At 35.1% G+C, this 7837-nt stretch overlaps 1 pseudogene; it reads right to left on the reverse strand.

Annotated features, from left to right (window-relative positions):
- LOC107693010 (heterogeneous nuclear ribonucleoprotein L-like) overlaps window positions 1–7837 on the reverse strand; it is a 50284-nt pseudogene that overhangs the window by 29429 nt on the left and 13018 nt on the right.

Consider the following 7837-nt stretch of genomic DNA (forward strand, 5'->3'; position numbering starts at 1 on the left):
GCTCGCACGTGTTTTGCGCATGAGCCGCACGCAGCCCAAAATTAAATAGCTTAATCGACCATCGATAGCTTTAATTGATTGCATCTCTTATCGACAATTCATCGATGGTTCATTAATCGTTGGCATCCCTAGTTGAGAGCGTGTCAGCGTCGGGAGGCTGAGGTGAGTGAGGCCAGGTTTACCGTAGTGATGGGGTAGAGCGGGTTCTGGATGGACAGCAGCAGCACTTTGTTCCCGCTGTTGGGGTCGTCGGCGTTGGTGGGCCGCGTGATGCGTTTGCTGGTGGAGTAGTTGTTAAAGGGATTTTTCACCCAAAAAAATTTAAATTCTGTCATCATTTACTCACCTTCATGTCGTTTCAAACCTTTCTTTTGGTAGCCTAATCGCGTTATTTTTTTATAACTAATTAATTAAGTTAACGCGTTAGTAACTGCAGGAGAGGAGCAGAACACCAAATTCACTGAAAACTAAAAAAATAAAAATAAAATAATAATAATGAGAGGACCGAACACCTGAGAAGAGATGATGCCAACCCTCAAACAACATACAAAAGTACCAAATTTTGCTATAAGTTTAATCGCAACATATAATCATTGCTGTAAATAGTGTTCACCATCTGTTTGATTACATGGCATTAACTAACTGCATGATTTTTACTCTACATTTCTGCCATATCGACATCAACTTGACATTGATAGGCTACTACTAAATATAATGTAGAAACTTTAAAATACAAACTTAAATTTTCTGTAAAGCTGCTTTGCAACGATTTGTATCAGGAAAAGCGTTATACAAATAAATTTGAATCGAATTGAATTGTAAAAAATGACTACAAATTAAACTAAATTTAAAGGGAAAACAGAAAGTAGAAATAAAATTTAATTCAAAATATTAACAAAAATTATAATAGTCATTAACTGAAACCATAAATAATTACTTGAAATAAAATAAAACTAAACAAACAATGTAATTTTAGGGCTGTCAGTTTTACGCGTTAATTATTGAGACTGTGGTGAACATGAAGCTGTTTGTCTGAGGAATGAAACACTCGTTAAAGCCTTTATCTGTTCATTCATTATGAGGGAAGAGCACCAAACGAATCTCTCGGCTGCTGAAACGAATCCCTTTGATGAATCAGATCAAATAAAAGCATCACTTTACCAGATGTTTCCGAATTTCTCCAAGGCCTCGACCAGATCGGCCTCCACCACGGACTCACAAAGACCTCGCACATGAACGACGGGAGACGGAGCAATGCGGTGCGTCTCAGAGCTGCTGTCCTGAGATCAGAGAGAGAAAACCCAACATTCATTCATTCATTCATTCAGCAGCAGCTTTTATCCTAACTAGCTGTTACGACTAATGACAGAAACACAGCATCATGAGAAGAACTGAATTACAAAGACCCAGAAAACCCCGAGATAATGCGGAGACACTGTGAGACGGCTGGAGATTCAACCATCGCATAGAATAGACCAGCATTTATTTCGTAAAATGAAACAAAATAAATAGTTTTAAAATAAAAAAAATACACTTACTGAAAATGACTTAAATCATAAAAATGTAAAATGAAAAAGAAATTATTTTAAAATTATCATACAAATATAAAAGTAAATCAATAATTTAAAAATAAAAGCAATCAAAATAAAACACTTTATTTGTTTACCTGCATTAACCAACATCAGAGAACGTGAACGTTCAGAAGGACTTCTGAACCTCTGCTCTAAACCATCATACTGACAATCTGAGTCAAATTTTACAGTACAGAACGATTACCATATTCATATACCGCAGTATTTACACGCTAAAACACTTGACAGAACACCATGATACTGTCTGGTTATCTTCATTCACAGTGATTTTCTCTCACAGCTGAACAAGTTCATTTGGAGAACAGTGACTAAACACATTCAGACGAGAGAACAGCCTGCGAGGAAGAGACAGATGAAGGACATCCTGCTGTGATGATGATGATGATGATGATGAAACCACAGTGGCATTAGAGCTGCTGTCCACCACACATTCACCACAGGAGAGGACAGGGAGAATGGGAGAAAACACTGTCATATTCATATATGATAGAGGAGAACATCAGTGTGATGGTCCTGATGCAGCGGCGCCTGTCTGTCTGATCCTACTGCACGTACTGTAAGATTGAGTTTTTTAAAAGAAATTAATACTTTTATTCATCAAGGACGCATTAAATTGATCAAAAGTGACAGTAAAGACATTTATAATGTTACAAAAGATTTCTATTTCAAATAAACGCTGTCCTTTTGAACTCTCTATTCATCTGTGAATCCTGAAAAATAAAATGTATCACGGTTTCCACAAAAATATTCATGTTTTCAACATTGATAATAATCAGAAATGTTTCTTGAGCAGCAAATCAGCATATTAGAATGATTTCTGAAGATCATGACACTGAAGACTGGAGTAATGATGCTGAAAATTCAGCTGCGCATCACAGAAATAAATTACAGTTTAACAGATATTCACATAGAAAACAGCTATTTTACATTCTAATAATATTTCTAAATTTTTTACTTAAAAATATGTGCTTTTGGTGCAGTTCTAATAGAAATCAGTAAGTATTCTTACAGATAAGAATGATAATACAAGCACTGCTTTTCAGAAATAGAACCTAAGGGAAGCATATGAAGAAAAACAATATAGGGCCCAAAACAGAGCCCTGCGGGACACCACAAGTCAGGAGAACAATACCCAAGTTTAATTCTCCTACAATGACCCAGAAACTTCTGTTTTAAGATACGATTCAAAGCAACTTAGAGCATTTCCTCTAATGCCCACAAACTGCTCTGACCAAGAAAGAAGAACATGATGGTCAACTGTGTCGAATGCAGCACTTAAATCTAAAAGTGCCAGCACAGCAGATTCACAATTAAGTCAGTGGGAATTAAAAGATCACCTAAAACTTTTCTAAACGTTTTCTAACATCTAAGATCAGGTTGAATGAAAGCGTCCCCAGGTGTGTCGTTCAGCTGTGGGGTTGTGGGACAGCAGGAGTTAAAAATAAACCATGTATGTATTTTTATATTTGTGGACTTCTTTTGTATGTACTATGCCTGAAAAAGGTCTGATGACTGAAACACTGCATATTAAAACCATTAAGCAAGTTCAAGTGGTGCACAAGATTTTATATACATATATATATATATATATATATATATACAGTGGGTACGGAAAGTATTCAGACCCCGTCCAATCAGTATAATCAAACACAGCTGGACTCAAATGAAGGTGTAGAACCATCTCAAGGATGATCAGAAGAAATGGACAGCACCTGAGTTAAATATATGAGTGTCACAGCAAAGGGTCTGAATACTTAGGACCATGTGATATTTCAGTTTTTATTTTTTAATAAATCTGCAAAAATGTCAACAATTCTGTTTTTCTGTCAATATGGGGTGCTGTGTGTACATTAATGAGGAAAAAAAATTAACTTAAATGATTTTAGCAAATGGCTGCAATATAACAAAGAGTGAAAAATTGAAGGGGGTCTGAATACTTTCCGTACCCACTGTATATATCTCTCAGCGCAACATATCTCAGCGCAAGGTTTTTGAGTACATCACAGATGTAGAGATGGGAACATGATATGTTGATCAAATCATACTGTGTCGATACTAGCATTGCCTATATTAGCTTTTTATTTTTTTTAAATCTTTCATTTTAATTCTTCTCCATTAATTTTCACTTGAATCACTTTTTAGCTTTATAACAAATCAACCCTATAAAGGTGCATCTAGAAAAATCTAATGAAGTGAAGCACTTGTCTTATAAAACTTCCCATGTAAAACACACGTGAAACCACACATGCATCTACATGTTGCTCTTATTTTGCAAGCATCAAACTCTCTTTCCATTTTCTGCTTTGCAAAACTCCCGATTGTTTGTCGACCACAGAGATCAACAGACAAACGGTGTGAACTTTCATAATAGCACTGCCATCTCAATCCAACGGCAGAAAAACACCTTCAGTGTCACGCTCACCATGAAATCATGAAGAACGTCCGGTGAACGTCCGATGATCAAATCATCATCTAATAAAGGACTGAGATGAAAACATGTCCTGTCCTCATATAGAGCAGTCTGTCTGGATTATTTCAGTTTTTCTTCCTCCGAGACTCCCGCTGAAGAATCACATCACAATAGAAAATCCCACTCAAAATAGAGCCTCACAAACATCAAACCACTTCCACTGCAGACGGATGACGAGCTCCTTGAGTCACAAACCAGATGACAGCAAGACAAACACCAGCGCCATCTTAAACACATTCACCTTCAGCCACTGCATTCATGTGTTTAACTGGGAATCGAACCGTGACCTTGGCGTTGCTGGCGCTGTGCTCTACTCTCTGTGAAAGTACTAATAGTCAGTGATAATTTAATCAATTTAAAGTGCAATTATCTGGCAGAAAAACATACTTGAGTGAAAGTTAAATAGTACAATTTAAAATGGCACTTAAGCATTAAAAATGTAACCTCTCAAAGTTCATATTAAATTACATAAATAACACGCATATAAAATGCATTAATAATAATTCATATTAAAAATAATCTGACATATTTATATATATATATATATATATATATGTGTGTGTGTGTTTGTGTGTATGTGTATATATATATATATATATATATGTCAGATTATTTTTATATTTTATATTTTAATTGTAATTTTTATATTACATATAAAAATCTTGCCAAAATAGTGAAAGTAAAAAGGCACTTAAAACTGTACTTAAGTATTAAAAAAGTAACCTCTCAAAATGAATATTTAATAATATACATAACACACAATATAAAAAATAATATTCAATGAATAATAATTAATATTAAACATACTTGAGTGAAAGTAAAAAAAAATACTTATTTAAATTGTACTTAAGTATTATAAAAAACAATCTCTCAAAAATCATATTTAATCATATAATGCACAATATAAAAATGTAAAAATAATAATAGAAAATTATATCTTAAATTGTATTAATATTAATAATAATTAATAGTAAATATAATCAAAAAGCTGAAATATATTAATATATTGAGGAAAAATTTACTTTATTAAAGTGCATTTCAAATTGTACTGAAATATTAAAAGTAACCTCCCAGAAAGAAGAAAGGAGCGTTTGAATCATTTTCTCAATAGAAAGTGAATGAATTGAATAAAAATGTCTTTTGTCAGACAGACTTAAAACTAAATGTAACCACGAATAATTCAAAAGCATTAATCTATATTGCATGTTTACAGAAAACAACAATTAAATCGCAAAAAATGTCAAACTTTCTGCAAAAATTCAACAAGCATTTCTCATGTTGAAATAAAGAAGTTAAAAAACGGATTTAAGTACAGTGATTAAGAGTGCAAATATTTAGTTGAAACTGCATTTGAGTAAAGAACAAATTGACTAAAATAACCCAAAATGACTCTTAAGTACCTGTACAGTGATCAAGTAAAAGTATTCACACCCCTGCTCAAACGTAGTTGTTTGTGTGATTCTGTCTCACGACAGATGAGCTTCCTGTTGGGATCACACTGATATCACACATCTGACTTTAATTAAACAAATGCATAAACAGGTTAATCAGGCAGACAAACGAGCCTCTACGCCAGACACAAAACAAACGCAGGTCAAAAACATTCGTCTACAGTGCATGTTTACAGAAAACACCGGTTAAAACGCAGCACATCAGAACACAAAACACATTCTAGTGACACAGAGACACAAAAACGTGTTTCACACCAAAAACAACAACATCAAACCTCAGAACACTGAAAGCTGCGAAAACACAACAAGCAGTTCTCACGTCAAAAAAAATTAGTAAGGAGTAAAAAGTACTGTTTCTTCTTCAGAATGTGATTACATAACAGTACAAGTACTGCACAAGTCCTCAAAATAATACTGGTGTTTCTGTGTATCTGTGTCAGAGCTAGACATGTGCCGGTATTCGGTAATGCAATATATCACGATAATGAATATGCACGATATTGTTATCATGGGCACTTCAAAATACCGTAAATGACTATTTTATTTTTTACAAATTATTCTGAATTTTGAATGCACTTTAAGAGTACTTTTCCCATCAACTGGTTAAATGCACAACACCGCTGTATGCTGCGTCACAGACGCGTGTGCTCTCTGATGTAAACAAGCGCGGATGAGAAGCACATGGCGGAGCGCGTGAGAGACGCTCTGAATGAAAGCACTCTCACTCTCTGACAGCAGGTGGTGCTGAACAGCAGAAATGCAGCCGTTACCCCGGAAACAAAACAGCTGCGCTACTTTCTGTTTCTGAAACGTGTTTAAATGCTTTAAATAGCCATTCAGATTTGTGTATTCATCTCTATGTTGTTCATACTTAAATATTTAGACTTAATAGGCTATTTATTTTAAAACTTTTTTACATTTTAATCTGGACTACAATATGGCCTAGATCAGGGGTGTCAAACTCAGTTCCTGGAGGGCCGCAGCCCTGCAGAGTTTATTTCCAACACTGCTCCAACACACAAACATGTAGTTTTCAAATAAGCCTGAAGGACTTGATGAGCTGGACCAGGTGCGTTTAATTATAGTTGAATCTAAGGCCCTCCAGGAACTGAATTTGACCCCCCTGCCCCAGATATTGTTTGAAAATGTTATGATTCTTTATTGTTCAATCACACTTTAAGTTAAGGCTCCATTAGTTAATTCATTAGTTAACATAAACTGCCAATGAAAAATTCTTCTAAAACATTCATTCATCTTAGGTAATTTCAATATTTATGTGTGTTTATAATATTAATAACACGTTGTTAAAATCCAAAGTTGTAACTGTGTTATTTAATGAACCCGAATTAACAAAGATTAATAACTTCTGTAGCAAATGTAGGTATTGTGAATGTTAATGCATTAACTAAAGTTAACTAATGAGATCTTATTGTAAAGTGATATCTATCGGTCTTTAGAATTCTTTTGCACTTTAATCTGTGTAAAATTTTTAACTTTATAAATTGTTTTGTGTATTGCTTTATTGTATTTAAATGTTCACTTATTTTTGTTATAAGAAAAAAGTTATTAAACCTGTTATACTGTATTATGACAACACTTTTTTGCAACTAAATTTCAATATTGTGATAATACCATATACCGTGATAGAAGCATTAGCAATTAATCGCAACATATAAAATTGATACCATCTTATGCCTAGTCAGAGCAGACAGGTTTCCTATGGGAGTCACATTGAGATCATGCTGAGATCAGACTTTTTGCTGCTTAATATTTTTGTAAAGTCTGATATTATACAACATTCTGGTTAAAATCTCTCACAGACGTTCAGATCTCCAGCTGCTCTCTGAATGACAAAATGAATGAGTAGGCTACATTAGTGTGAAAATCTGCCGGTGAAAGAGGCATGAGGAAACACCAAACACGCAATCAACAGACAACATGCAACTAACACGCAGTCAACACACAACCGACACGCAACCGACAATCAACCACACGCAACCGTCACACAACTGACACACAACCGACACACAACCAACACGCCGCCAACATGCAACCGAAATGCAATTGACACACAACTGACACACAACCGATACAAAACCGACACACAACCGAAACACAACCGACACGCAACCGATACGAAACCAAAACACAACCGACACGCAACCGATACGAAACCAAAACACAACCGACACACAACCGACACGCAACCGATACGAAACCAAAACACAACCAACACACAACTGAAACACAACCGACACGCAACCGACACACAACCGAAACACAACCGACACGCAACCGATACGAAACCAACACAAAACCGACAC

The sequence above is a fragment of the Sinocyclocheilus anshuiensis genome, unplaced genomic scaffold (genome assembly GCF_001515605.1).
Source record: "Sinocyclocheilus anshuiensis isolate Anshui unplaced genomic scaffold, SAMN03320099.WGS_v1.1 scaffold1200, whole genome shotgun sequence".
NCBI classification, from domain to species: Eukaryota; Metazoa; Chordata; class Actinopteri; order Cypriniformes; family Cyprinidae; genus Sinocyclocheilus; species Sinocyclocheilus anshuiensis.